The sequence below is a fragment of the Pantherophis guttatus genome, chromosome 4 (genome assembly GCF_059756535.1).
Source record: "Pantherophis guttatus breed Tessera chromosome 4, ASM5975653v1, whole genome shotgun sequence".
Classification (NCBI taxonomy): Eukaryota; Metazoa; Chordata; class Lepidosauria; order Squamata; family Colubridae; genus Pantherophis; species Pantherophis guttatus.
Window position 1 is genome coordinate 124,659,058 of NC_142066.1, and position 15,522 is coordinate 124,674,579.

At 37.0% G+C, this 15,522-nt stretch overlaps 1 protein-coding gene and 1 long non-coding RNA gene across 7 annotated transcripts in view; one reads left to right on the forward strand and one right to left on the reverse strand.

The window, feature by feature from the left end:
• The window catches only part of ETV1 (ETS variant transcription factor 1), a 142,464-nt gene that overhangs the window by 116,927 nt on the left and 10,015 nt on the right, over window positions 1–15,522 (forward strand). For 4 of the 6 annotated variants that reach the window (XR_015734040.1, XR_015734038.1, XR_015734037.1 and 1 more), the window contains exon 13: window positions 11,977–14,022. The exons of the other annotated variants lie outside the window; for them this stretch is intronic. The gene's annotated coding sequence lies outside the window, so the exon portion shown is untranslated. The remainder of the gene's footprint in view (window positions 1–11,976; window positions 14,023–15,522) is intronic. 6 annotated transcript variants of the gene reach the window in all.
• Window positions 11,963–15,522, reverse strand: part of LOC132710154 (uncharacterized) — a 57,824-nt gene continuing 54,264 nt past the window's right edge. The window contains exon 3 of the long non-coding RNA XR_009620903.2: window positions 11,963–12,061. This is a non-coding gene — a long non-coding RNA (uncharacterized LOC132710154). The remainder of the gene's footprint in view (window positions 12,062–15,522) is intronic.

Consider the following 15,522-nt stretch of genomic DNA (forward strand, 5'->3'; position numbering starts at 1 on the left):
TAATAATAGTATTAAATTGATGTGGTCTGAAACAAGTTCAGAGCAGATCTAATTACCAAAAGATGATGTGCAGTAGGACTCCAATTATCTGAATCTCATTTAACAAAATTATATTTTTAATACAAATTAACAGTCTGTATCCTATGTAGCCCAGTGCTAAACTTGTTAATAGCACTGTCATCTAATTATTTATTTGTTCCCTGGACAATTTATCAAATAAGGATAGGTTCTCTTCAACATATCAATTAGTGATGAGAGAAATGTTTTACATGTATTGTTTCTTCCCTATTGGCAACTAGTGTTTTTATGATCAAAAGGCTGTCTGCTCAAACTATTTCAGACCATCAAACTGCACATTTAGCTGTAGAAATTTGTTTTATTTATTTATTTTTATTTTATGTGATTTGTATGCCGCCCTATCTCCGTAGACTCAGGGAAGCTCACAACAATAAAAACAAACCCAATGAAATATAAAATACATACAAAATACATAAATGTATAAATATAAATTTAAAACATATATTAAAACCCATTAAAATAATTAAACCCCCTCAGTCCAGGTTGGGTGATGAAAACAACCATGTTTTTAATTCGCGGTGGAAGGTGCGAAGGTCAGAAGCCAAACGAAGTCCCAGGGTGAGTTGATTCCAAAGAGTGGGCACACCCATAGAGAAAGCTCTACCCCTGGGGGTTGCCAGCCGGCATTGTCTAGCTGACAGAACCCGGAGAAGGCCCTCCCTGTGAGAACGTACTGGGCGATGGGAAGTTGTTGCTGGCTGCAGATGGTCTGACAAATATCCTGGGCCTAAGCCATATAGGGCTTTATTTTTTTTTAAAGCAAATTTATTTTCCAATAATAGAAGATATAGGGCTTTAAAGGTCATCACCAGCACCTTGAATCTCACCCAGAGGGCAACCGGTAACCAATGCAAGTCATGCAGGAGGGGTGTAACATGGGAGTATCGGAATACTCCCATCACAACCCGCGCAGACACATTCTGCACCAGCTGAAGCTTCTGAGTGGTCCTCAAGGGCAGCCCCAGGTAGAGAGCATTACAGTAGTCAAGACAGGAGGTGACTAGCGCATGAATAACTGTGCGTAGAGCATCTCGGTCCAAATAGGGATGCAGCTGACGCACCAGACGAATCTGGGCATACGCCCCCCTGGTCACGGCTGTTATGTGATCATCTAAACTCAACTGTGAATCCAGGAGGACACCCAAGTTGTGTGCTCTGTCTACGGGGGGTAAAACTTCACCCCCTATAGCCAGCAATGGAACCTCTCCATCAGATCGAGATGCCAGTGCCCACAGCCACTCAGTCTTGGCAGGGTTGAGCCGAAGCCTGTTCCTCCCCATCCAGACCCTACCGATTCCAGGATATCAAATCGAGGGCATCACTGGGCTGGTTCGGGGTGGATATAAAAAGCTGGGTATCATCAGCGTACTGATGATACCTCACCCTGAAGCCACGGATGATCTCCCCCAGCGGTTTCATATAAATGTTGAATAGAAGGGGCGAGAGAACCGACCCCTGTGGCACACCACAAGTGAGGGGCCTCATGGTCGATCTCTGCCAACACCGCTTGCGTCTGACCCAAGAGGTAAGAGGAGAACCACCGTAAAACGGTGCCTCCCACTCTCAACGCCTCAAGGCGTCACAGCAAGATACCATGATCAATGGTATCAAAAGCTGCCAAAAGATCTAATAGGACCAGAACAGAGGAATAATTTCTGTCTCGAGCCCTCCAGAGATCATCCACCAGTGCGACCAATGCCGTCTCCATGCTATATCTGGGCCTGAAACCCAATTGGTACGGATCAAGGTACTCCGCTTCATCTAGTGCCATCGGGAGCTGACGTGCCACCATGCTCTCAACAACCTTCGCAAGAAAGTGAAGGTTGGAGACTGGACGGTAATTACTCAAAACAGCCGGATCCAAGGCAGGTTTCTTGAGGAGGGGCCTCACCACTGCCTCCTTCAAGGCTGCAGGAAAGGTTCCCTCCTCCAAGAAGGCAGTTATCACTGCCTGGATCCAGCCTCATGTCTCCACCTGAGGGACAGGTGGAGTAAACCAGCCAGGAGGGACACAGATCCAATACACATGTGGCCACACTCAACTTCCTCATGATCCTGTCCACTTCCTCTGGGGTAATAGGATTGAACTCTTCCCAAAGAACAAGACCCGCCTCCTCCTCCCCATCTGACTCTGTCCAGTCAGAGTCCAAGCCATTCCAAATCTGAGCGATCTTGTCCAGCAGGTACTGGCTAAACTCCTCGACTCGCCCTCACAAAGGGTCTTCCCTCACCCTCTGATTCAAGGGGGAGTGGGACACCCTGAACAGGGCAGCTGGGCAATTCTCTGCTGATGCGATGATATCGGAGAAGTAGTGATGCTTCACCATCGCCAACTCCTCCAAGTAGGCCTGTGTAAACGACCTTAACTGAGATTGGTCAGATTCGGTACGACTGGCTCTCCAACAGGTCTCTAGACCTTTCCTACATCGCTTCGTCCCCCGGAGCTCCTCGGTAAACCAAGGGGCTAGCCGGGATCTGCGTCATGTCAGAGGCCGCAAAGGAACGACCTGGGCCCTGGTAGCAGCCTCATCGCAGGCATCAACAGGGCCATGACCGGGGTGTGGGAAATGATGCACTAAGAATAAAATAAGCAAACATGAGTAAAATAATGGCCCAATATGTACCGCAAATAACACAATTTTTTTTTCATCACTATTAAAGCTTTAGAGCACACCATTACTTGGAACAATTGAAGCACAATTCCATTGTGCACCAATTGATGACCATGTAGATACATGCGCACGTGTACACACACACACACACACACGCACACACACACACACACACACACGCACACACACACACACACAAATGGCTTAAACTTTACAAGATTTTGAGAAGCATACAATGAGTACACTCCTGGAATACCTGAAGGTTAAAACTTAGGAACAAATTGTCATAGGAAAAAAAATAAAGTTGCTAAGTCGATACAGACTTAATGGCACAATTAAATCAGCCAATGCCCAAAGCAGGAGTATCTGCAAAATATGATCAAAGGAATCAATATAGTGGTTACAATGGTACTTTTAAAGCTATATAGCCATTTTTAAAGTTTATCATACATGCAACACACATTAAAAAAAACCAAGAGGAATTTGCATCATCATTGCTACCATCTTGACTTTTTTGACCACACCTTGTGGCTACGTCTGATCTGAAATCTCTCTTAGTTGGAAATAATTTTATAGTGTGTATGTGTATTCATTAAAATAACTTTTAAAAGTAATAGAATAGGATCCTTCCTTGGACTGATGTGAAACCTTAAAAAGACACGGCTACTTTAAAGACTAATAGAAACTATTGGACATGTTCTCAAAAAAGTCAGAGTACTTCTGAATTATTTTCAACACTTGCTCAGCCAAATAGATGTGAGTTTTCCGTTTCACCAAGGATATCTATCCAAACAATTGGTTTATTATTGTCTAAATGCTCCTCCCAGTTTTATGTGATTTAATTGATAGTGTTATTTTTAATTTGCTTTGTATCTATTTTAATCCAGTTATGGATTGAGGAATTATATGTTAGTCAGAGTCAGCTGATTGGAACAGTTTATAACTCCTGCAAATAAAATAAATAGCCATAGGTCTATATTAAAATATTTAATCAGAGGTTTCCTCAGTCATCATATGGGTGAATCAAGAGTGCGTCAGAACCTAGTCATGTCACACTTTTACTCCTGTACTAGTAGAAGAAGCAATTGTGCCTTCACACATCAAGATACACATCAAGATGAACAGAGAAGTGTTTGCATGCAGCCATGTATAAAAAAAAATATATCACATTTTCATATTTATTGGGATATAAATTGAAATAATTTGTCCTCCCCGCTTTACTATTAATGTAATATTTTTCATATTCCCTACAGACTAAAAAGGGACGAAGGATTTTAATTTGCTGTCACTGAACTTGTCAAAAAACAAAACAAAAAATCCCTCCCTCAAACAGGCATTTATCACTTATAGATGTGAGTAATGTATCCAATTAGGCTATCCAAGATTTGCTTTCTTTACAAACTGTTCTTGTTTGAAGTTAAAATGTATTTCTTGATTTATGATTGATGGTTTGCCAGCTCTGCCATTTGAAATGTAGCAGGCATAGGCAAAGGTGTTGGGATGACATTGACTATAATAAATAACACAAGATATGTGTTAAGAAAACTGTGAAATTAGATATTGAAGAGCATTGATGCTTGGGGTGCTAGATGTTCTTGATTTTGAACAGAAATTATAAACAAAAAACAAAGTTGTGTTAAATTAAGTCCAAGAAATTTGCTTACTAGTCCCAATAGTGTGATTACCTAACTATGTTACCAAAAGATTTCTTATGTTAAATAATTATTGTCCTTAATACTCAACCATAATTTATGTTGTTTCTATGAAGTTGTACAGAAAGAAAGGAAAACAATGAGTTTCGAAATTCAATTTCATCACTTAAAATGCTTAGCATTGATTTCAAATTAATCCCAGATGACAACTGCTGATTTCATTATGATTTCCTTTTAGGTTTAGACATTCTTTTTGAAGACCGGTATCTCTCTTTAACCTACATTAATTCATTCTAAAGTAGGAAAAATAATATTGAATGAGTTACATACACATGCAGCCATTAATGTTGATTAGGACTTTTGGCTTTTGGGCGCTACAATCACAACATATCTCAAGAACTTCAAGTATTCATACATACATACATACATACATACATACATACATACATACATACATACATTCATTCATTCATTCATTCATTCATTCATTTTATATAGCTACCCATCTCACAAGATTGAAACTGGGAAACTCATAAAGTTGAAGAAGCATATATAATCAATGGAGGAAGTACATAAACAAATGAAGTCTTCCTCTAATATTGTACTTAAAATCTCATTACCAGCAGTTATCCATACTTTGGGTCTGTTCCAGAACAAAATAGATTTTTCATACAAGTTAAGGTAATGTCAGGCACACCAGGATTGGTGAACCTCAGCATCTGTGTAAAAATAAAAATGTGAAATTTGACAAGCAAATTTTAGCTTCTTTTTAAGTTATTTGTTATTGCAAGGCAGAGGGAAACAACTAGCAGTTCAGAAGATTCATGATACAATGCATTGTTGGATGATAATACCTGTTTGGACTTCTAATGGGAATAATCAGTCTCCAGAAAGTGGGAAGGAGAGGAAGAAAGAAGAAGCCACAATGCACAAAACCTTCCCACACTTTCCTAAAGATTACCTGCACTATAGTTTTTCTTGCTTCTGTAGTTTGTGTTTGAACAAATATTCAGTGAAGGGGGATAACAGAGAGCAGAGGGGTGAGGGTGTTGATATCAGATGTTCTGCCCTGCAGAAACTTTAGGAAGAAAAAAAGGCAGCATTTCATGTATAGTAAGAGTCTGATCTCCTTCACCGTGCTATGCCCAACTGTGGAAAAATGTACCAGCTTAAATACCCCCCTATAAAAAATGATGGCTTATGGTTTACTCAATTTGTACTCAAATGAGTTCCAAGTCTACAGTGCTGAAGAGTAATTACTAGTCTATGATTGTAACCCCAACTCTTTTCAGTTCATGTGAAAATGGATTATATCTTCATCTTGCTTTGGTAAAAAAGAGTATTATGGACCCTGGTTGTTTCCTTGAAGAGGAACTAAGATGTGTTTCCCATTGTGAAAGGGTATTTATCCAATCTGTTTTGAGATGTAACATCTCATCATGCCAATTGTCATGAAAGAACAGCAGCAAGCCACTGCATGCACAACTGTGAAATTCCCAAATAACAGCAATCATATCAGCTATCTGGAATTATGCAAAAAAAAAAAAAAAAAAGGAACAGAGGTGACTATTCAGAAAACTTTAGATAAGTAATCATTTTCAACCTGAGATCCAATTTCATTTGTAAGAAAAAATATGAATGTGGTGTTAATAATAAAAAGAAGCATTATTAGAATAAGTGAAGCTTACATCCCATGCCTCTTAATGCTAAGGTAGTGTAAAGGAACCTGAGTAGAAGATAATAAGAACTATGCAAAGATGTGGTTAGCGTCAGGTCCAGGCAAGGATATAGTGTAGAGTGCACTTTATGGCATGTAACTCTGTAACTTAAATATTAGGTAAGGCTCCCAAATACATTTGACAACTTAATGTTTTTTAAGTTATTCTCATTTGAGAATGTGATATAGTGGCCAATCACTCTTGCTCCAGATTGAAATCACACAATGAATTATTGCATGCTGTTTGGCCAGCAACGCTCCACAGTAACTCTTGATCAGAAAAGTAGGAACGCTGCATGTTATTTGATCTCTTCAGAATGTGGATTTCAATATTAGAAACTACATTGAGAAAAGGGAATAGTTACTAAATTTAACTTGCATTTGAGCATAGCCAAGATCATATAACCAGAATGTCAGTGAATAATTAATGCAAAGGCTGATGAGATAAGAAAAGCGACATGAAAGCAGTTCATAAATAACATACTATCATAAGAAGAAACAATCATTTTAGCTCTCACCCATCACGGTCACCATTTATTTGTAAGCTCTATATAACAGACATTTAACATGTAATAGAGACATAAGTGTTCATTTTGCTAAAGAAAAAAGTGTTGAAGAAAACTCCATAAGATATTTATTGCATTGTCTAGCCTAAAATTGGGCTGGCCTCCAATCCCATTTGGTTAGCTATGATTGTAGATAATTAGCAGAATGGTTTCCTGAAATTTTCAGGGAAACTTTAGTGTAAACTCTTAAATTGACTTAAGATACTTGGGGAAAACCTAAGCTTTCTCTCCACTCAGGTAAATAACTGAAAAATTAGGTGGTTGCCATGTGTGAAGTGTCTCAATCTTTGTATCATTCTTCTGCCAGCTGCAATTCCACAAACATTTGTAACAACTAAAAATAGTTTAAACAGCTGTTTAAGAAGCTGCCCATCCCATATTATTCAGAACATTAACTTTCTGAATAATACAGAGCAATTCTCTTTCTTTATTATAACTTTCTGTCTCCATATTTACTATATAAGAAGTGTATTTCTATTCTTTTCTTTAAAATATTGTAACAAATATACTTAAATTTAAGTAATGCCTAGCAGTTATGTTGTTTTGGATCACTGTAAATCAATCAATCAATTTATTATTATAGTCTTAGACCAGAAACAAATAAAAGCACTCAGTATATATACACTTAAGAATTCTAGTATAAAATAATAAATGACAACTAAATCTATAATAAAACCCAGCGTCCATTATACATGGTCTGACTATACAATAGTTGCAATCCACTGTTTTACCCACAACATATCTTAAAAAACTGCAATACTCTCTTGGAAATAACAGGATGAAATCTTGACTGCTAGTACAGTTGTTATAATAGCTTATGAACATTGCATTTGGTTAATAATGAAGAAAAGATGCCAAATATCAGAAACATCACGAGCAGATTAGAGTTATGGTGCTAAAGAAAACTGTTGGGCATACTCCTCTCTCCAAATGCAGAACATCATAACCTAAATAAACCTTTTACATGACTTTTCAGCATTACTTATTAATGTAAAACTGGGCTCTTCTTCACTGATAGTTGGAGCCAGGGGTGGGTTGTACTTATCTTTACTACTGGTTTGCAACAGGGCTGTACGTGCACTCTTCTGCGCATGTGCAGAAGCATTTTGATGACGTCAGGGTCAGTGGGCAGAGCCTCCTGCCGGTTTTACTACCGGTTCTATAGATCCGGTGCGAACCGGGGCCAACCCACCACTGGTTGGAGCAGGTGAGAGAGGAATTTTAAAGATATTTGTTTATGACATTTAGATACCACCTTATGATATTCAGTTCATTGAGCTTCTAGCTATAAACTGAAATAAAAAATATTCGTCTATAAAAAGGATTTCAAATATCCAAAGGTAAAAGCTAATCATAAAAAATGAACTGGACAATTCCATTCTTAAGAAGGCAAATTGTAATCTATCGTGTGAAACCTGAGTGAACAGAGATATTTTCATTAACTAGACCACACAAAGATTCCATGTGAATTTCCCTGGAAAGAACAAGTTATTGCCAGCTCTCCTTTATGCTAGCGGAGCAAAGACAGGAGAAAGTGATAGATAGTATGCCACTTCCTTGTCCATGTTCTCACCCACCATTTCCTGTCGTTGCCTTCTTATTAATCCTCACTATATTTTTTGTTGAAGGTATTACTTTGGTCATGCAATTTTTAAACATATATAATTTTAAAACATTTCTGAAGGAAGAAAACATGGGAAAAAATAGGCAGTCAAATAATCACACTGAGATCAATTATTCTTGGGAGGGTTTGAGAAATTGGTCTTCTCTGTGAATCAGCCTATAAATAAATGAATCCAGTGTTGTTTTCCTTTTATTGAGGTCACCAAATCCAAGTGGAATATGTGTTGCTAGATTATAAATCCAATGCTGGATTAACCAAGATTTTTTTTCTCTTTCTCTCTCATTTATCATCTTTGCAATAAATAAGGTTTGTGAGAATATGCGACAAAATGCATGAGATTGAAATACATATTTCTTCAATGAATATTTCTATAAGGCAAATAAAAAAAGAGCTAGAGAGACACAGAAGAGGAACAGATATAAATTGAGCAAACAGCATTTAAAAAAGAATCTCACCAGACCAACTCGATGATTTCTGCCAATGACCTTAAATTTAGGTTAATCTTAACTTTTTAGACATTTGTCATGAAACTTTCAACCCAGTTTTAAATTGCATAAATCAGTTACCTTAGGACAAAAGGTAAATCCTTAAAAGAATCCAATACATCCCCATGTTTTCAATGAGAAATGCTCTTTTAGAAATACTTTAGAATGCACATTATTTATCCATTTATACAATACAAAAAAACTTATTAGAGAAATAAAATTTGGAAAAAATTCTTAAGAAAATGCATAGACACACTTGATATTGCTAGGAAACCATTGAATACATATCTTTGCTATGAGGCAGATTTTTTTATTTATTAATTTTTATACCACCTCATTATTTTGGCAGATGACAAAACAACAGTATATTAATAAAACATCCATGCTAAATGTACAAAATTAATTTAAAAATAAGATAACACAGATAAGTATAACAACAGATCCACCATGGCAGCCATAAAATCTGAATCACATAAAAATCTTGTCACCATCAATTACCAAACATTCTCTGAAGAACATTTTACCAATTTTTAAAATGTTAATCCTCAGATGAAGTTTGTTCCATATTGAAGGATCAGCTTCAGAGAAGTAGCATCCCTGTCTCCTTTCTTCTTGACTTCACAAACTTGGGAGATATTAACAATTATCAATGCCAAATAGACTAATCTGCCACATGCAGTTTCTTGTAAATTATCAATGCAGCACAAAACTTTGAAGAACACAGTGGCCTTTTAATGATGATTTGAACATGAATATATATTGCTGCTATATTAGGAAAGGCACCTATTTAATCTAACATGTTGTAGCCTAGATCATGCAGAAACCAAACAAATGCCTTCAGATGACTTAACAAAAGGAGAGAAGGGCAAAAAAGGTGTCTTTTATTATATTTCCCCACAAACAGTATTCATGATATTATGCCTACAATTCAGAATGTAGTATTTAACTATCATATATCACCAAATATTAATTCATTTGTCTATTTACCATATAAAACTATATAAAACCCTATACAATTTGATGTCCATCACCATATCTAATGAAGTAAATTCCAGATATTTTTACATTATGGTTGAAATTCAGGTTGTCAAATTTCAAGTATATTTTGCAAATATTAGGTTTGTTCTATGTTCAAGTTTCCAAAATTAACAGAAAAGAGCTACCTTAAAGTGGATAATGCTATCTCATATGAAATAAAAGTGTCAGACTATTATACCTATGGCATAGATTTTTTATTTAAATCCAGGACACTATTATAGTTTATTTTTCACAGAAATATCCAAAAACATAGAAAGGAGACCAAAGCACTGATAAAATAGTCCGTAAGTAGCAATTATCCAGCTGCCTTTTGGCAAGTCTAGTCTGCTCAATGCTTAACCTCCAACTTGATATGTGCAAATTGCTTTCCAGTAGTAATATATACATTCTTGATCAGAATAGGAAAAAAATAAAATGAATTTGCACCTGATCATTAAAGTTAGTGATTGAGATAGCTGGATTGATAGAACAGTTTTACTAAAACTGTTGTTCTCAGGAAGTTGATTTATGAACTGTGAATCTATCTTGATGCACTAGTATCTCTAAGTTTTCTGTAAAAGGAAGAAAGGGAGGCATCATAATTTCTTAGCTATTTCCATGCTCTGAATTCATGCACAACTAAAATAAGTCATTAGCAACTTGGAAATGTACATAATTATTTGTGATTTCTTTTAAAAATGTAGTTTTAGGTTTATTTTTATTTATTATTAAACAAATTTTATGGCCACCCAACTCACACAAGATGACTCTAAGCAGTGCATAATATTAAAATCCTACAAAATCCTACAACATAAAAATCCTGTCTCCCCACCCAACTCAATGACAGTAGCAAGTTGTCTATTATTGTTGGTGGGAATGTTGTGTTCTTCTTGGTAGAACCTTGAATAGGCTTTTGCTTACTATTTAATTGTTTGCATTGGTAGTTCCTTACTTTGGGGTATTATTTTCCTGTTTGATTGTTAGGCTAGTATTATTCCTGTTATTAGTCTCTTCTTATCAGGACTTGCTGGTGAGAAGGTTTTTTTGTGGTCTTAATGAAACATCTACATGAAAACAACAAAGTTTAGAAAGCACATGGTTACAAATATATACTGTAGGCAGTGAATAAAATTCAATCTAAGGCATTATCTGTTCATTTTCCTCTTTTGGGGCTGTGGTGTTATCCAATTTACAGCATTAATGAGCACCATTCTAGGACCAGACCAGCCAACAAAAGAGTATGTACCACGTAGAGAGTAATTTGGACCATATTCTGAGCAGATCCAGATAAATCAAGATATATAGCCAATATAGATATGGATATTTGAGTAAAGACAGTATGCAGTTCATGTGGAGACAGATTGAGAGGTAACCCATGTTGTGCCACTGATCAAAAGTTAGTTGTAGCCACTACCACTTTACTCAGTTTAAAATCAAAGGGAGGGAATAGAAAATCCACTAGGGAAACTGAGGGGGCATGGTATAGACATCATGTAAGTGGTTGGGAGGGGGAGACAATAGAAATGACCCTTCATAGGTGCTGTCATCATTTTACTACAGGAGAAAACTCAGAGCAAGCTTGCTTATGAACAATGGACAATAAGTTCCAAAGGAAGGAGATGACTTTGATTATTTCCAATCACAATAGAGAGGATTGGTGATTTAATGCAAGAGTTCTTCAGGAACAGGGGCATAAATGAAAATTCTGCTAAAAGGAAGACTGCTGTTTTCTTCCATTACTTATACCATTATTTCAACCTTTTTGTTGTTGTTCCTGGGAAGCAGATGGGGGGTGGGAGGGCAGAGAGGGAGGGAGGGAGGGAGGGAGGGAAAGAGAGAAATATAACTGAAGGTAATAGCTATGACTGAAGCAATACCACTTCCATCCATCTTGGGCAGCTAATCTTTCATTCCCCAATAGGAAGAGAAAGAGGAGGTTTCAGAGAGAGTGGAGAAAAGCATGTACTACCCTGGATGAACTAATAAAATAGGATCTGGTTTGTGCATGCTTCTGTGTGCCTGAAAAACAGGTAAAACCAAAACTGTAAGCATAATCTGTCAGACCTTGAATTGTCAGGAATGAATTTTGGGCGTCCAAGTTAAGACTATGCTCTTCAAACGACCATATTTTTCTTTCTTTCTTTCTTTCTTTCTTTCTTTCTTTCTTTCTTTCTTTCTTTCTTTCTTTCTTTCTTTCTTTCTTTCTTTCTTTCTTTCTTTCTCAGTTCCCCATGATGACTGCATCATACTGTGTTGCTGGTGACTGAGGTGCTGCTTCACCTTCTGCAATGTTGCTTGATCTTTGATTTCCTGTGAAGCACAATGAATCTTACATTAGACTGTTCAAAGTCAGGTGGTGCACCATCTGTTCCCAGGCTTGGAAAACACTGAGTAACATAGATCAACAGAAAGCAAAGCAACAGCTTCACTGGATTCATCAGAATATTCATATTCACACAGTGACAAGGAGGCAGATGACTTCATTTTCCAGCCTTGAAAGAGAGTGGGAGGGCTGCCTTTTCTTTTACAGCTTTTCTCTTAAACCTGTCCTGATGTTGTTACTATGTGTTTTGATATACTCTCTCTCTCTCTCCCTCTCCCTCCCCCCCTCTCTCAATTAAAATGCATTGGATATTTGATGAATACGAATAGTGTAATGAAATGTGTTAATGAATCTGATAATATTTGGGTTACAGGATGCTATAGGGATCATTCGACTTATGGTGCAAAGAATGTTTCATACAATGGCCCTTAAGGAGTTGTATGTGTGAGCTGCCACACAGAAGTTGCTGACAAGGAAAACCATAGAAGATAAAATAAACTGAACTATAGGCAAGAGCCTGTTTAAAACTAGTTATTCCTTTTCTTCTTGGTTTAAGCTTTTCCTTTTGCAGAGTTGCCCAGGGGGCCAGCCCTACCATTATATAGAGTTGTTGCTTCAGCAACTGATTTTGAATATGATAAAAACAAGGAAATAACTGTATTGATTATTCATGATAAAATATATTTAATATCTCAAGCTTGAAATGATGGGCTTGAATATTTGTGCTCCAAATATGGGGATTTTCAGATTTTATTCCCAAGCATAGAATTAGATGCTCAAAATAAAAATGTTTCAAGCTGCATTGTTTCAAGGATTCTGGGCTCTTTTGGAACACGATATAGATAAGCACTTTTGAGATTTGCATGTAGAGCTTTGCCTGGATCAATAATACAGCAGGGGCTGACAAACTCCTTATTTGATTTTGTTTAAACCCAGGATCTTGGGACTGGCTACTGTGGATAAAGTGAAAGTGATTATCAGGCACACAGTTGTATTTCAACTGTATTTTGGGAGAGGGAGGGTACATTTGCTATATAAATGTAAAGCTTGGAGTTTCAATGTCTTTTTTGGCAAGAATTTTGACCAACAATTTATGTCTTGTCTTCATAACATTTTCACTGTACTCTTGTCTGCTTACTATCTATCAATGTAAGCCACTACAAATAATATTTTTCACTCTCATTACATTCATTCAAAATAGCATTTTGAATGAATGTAATTAGTTCTATCAATTATCCCCAAATTTATGTCTGATTCTTCTGTTATGGCCTTTCACTGGAGTGTGACCAGCAAATACCACCAACCTAAGAATTCCTACACTCATATGCACCCATAATAATTTATTAAAAATGCGTACTTTCTGACTTTATATTTAAGCCCTTCATTCATAATTAAGCCTGTAACTTACTACCTTACATGCATGCATTCTGCTTTTCAAATGATTTTATTTCTGATCTATTATCATTCTTGCCTCTTAGTTCCACATCCACCTATTTTTTCCTTTCCTTTGATTATTCATTCCAAATTTATATGACATACTGTATCTCTCATTTTACAAGTCGGTATTTTTATATAATGGCTTTGTTACATGATTAATCTATACATACTGACTGCCATTCATGGCCATTGTGAGTTGAGGCTTTCACATAATGGTCTGTAATAATATAAAATAGATGCAGACTAGTCTCACTCATGTTTATGCCATATCAGCATACCTTGCTAAGAGTAAGGACAATTCCTACCTTTCTAACTTCCCATAAAGCTTTAACATAATTACTTGATGCATGTTTGTAGCCAATTTAACTAATAACTTTCCTCTTTCTCTCTTTCTCAGTCCAGCTATCATAGTGAAATCCTTATATTGGAGAAATCACCTTCTTGCTAAAATAATAGTATACTATAATTTCACCATTACAGTTAGTAAGAAAGACTTTTCACTGCAGTAGAGGTGAAGAAATCTAAAGTTTTCCATATAGCATGCTGAGTTATTGTCATTTTTTGCAAATAATTGGACAAATGCATACAATATTGGCAGGCACGTGGTGGTAATTTTTCCATTGAGTGAGGTCAAATAAATTTTGTACCAGTAAGATCTGTATTAGTTCAGAAGTCAGGATTCTGACTAGATTAGATTTTTCTTGTTCTCTGGTTGGTCAGCTGAAGTTGACCATAGGCTCATGGCTATATTCTCAGCAATTTGAGGTTGATAGAAGTTATAATGGTTACCTCCTGGCTTCAGGTTGGTTATGGAAGGATCGAGCAGTAAAAGCAGACTAGTGTGGCGGTAAACTAAGTTACTTAGTTTTTGTTTTATATTCTTCAGAACTATCCTTCCTTCCTTCCTTCCTTCCTTCCTTCCTTCCTTCCTTCCTTCCTTCCTTCCTTCCCTCCCTCCCTCCCTCCCTCCCCCCTCTCCCTCCCCCTCCCTCTCCCTCTTCCTCTCCCTCTCTCCTTTTCATAGCATCAGTTCAAACCAGACCGAAAAGGGAACATCCCCAGATCCCATAAAAATACATCCCAGTTCCTTTCCAATAACAAGTGAAAACTAGTATCCTTGCTAGGCTGGTATCAAATTATTTCTTTCTTGTTCAGCTCAGATAAAATCTATCACCTTCCTTCCTTCCTTCCTTCCTTCCTTCCTTCCTTCCTTCCTTCCTTCCTTCCTTCTTTCCTCCCTTCCTTCCTCCTTCCTTCCCTCCCTTACATTTGGATCGCTTTCTTTTTTTCTGCCCTGAAATTTCTAAATCTGATGTAGGATTAAGCTGTACTTAATATGTTTACAGCCCAGAAAGTTATTTTTTTAGAAAAAATATGTGCAGGGATTGAAAGAGTACATATTGCCTCGCTGCAGAATGAAATGGACACCCAAATAGGCCAAGGACCACAGAAATAAAAGGCAATTTGCCCTGATGGCAATTATTTAAGAATGAGTACTGTTTTCCTCTGTCTTTTTGAAAATGCTGATACATACCTGGAACCAATTTGGCATTACCCTCTTCATTTCTTATTTCTTTGGACTATGGCTCTATAAAGTCCAGCCTCAACTGCATTACTGCTCTAAGTATATGCAGCATGTTCATTTATCTTACACATGAAAAGTGATGATAAATTGCCATATATTTTAAGCATTAAAGTAACTCTTTGAACCCTTTTGAAAGGGAAGAAAGTAGATGCCCAACAATATTTAGTCTTCTTTGCATCAAGTGAAGTTAAAAATCACCCTATTTGCACTTTGGTCTCTGAAAAACAGTCCTAGACAAATCACAATGATTATACTGCATGTGTCCATGTGTGTGCGTTAGACTTACAAGTGAATATTCCAAATAAGCTTCAAGCAGTTTCCTTCTGGGCTGTTTGTATACTTCTTTGAGATAGACAAATGTTGCCAAAACTGGCAGCCTCCCCTTGGCACCTTGCAGTGTAGTAACAGCAAAAATGTTACAATTCA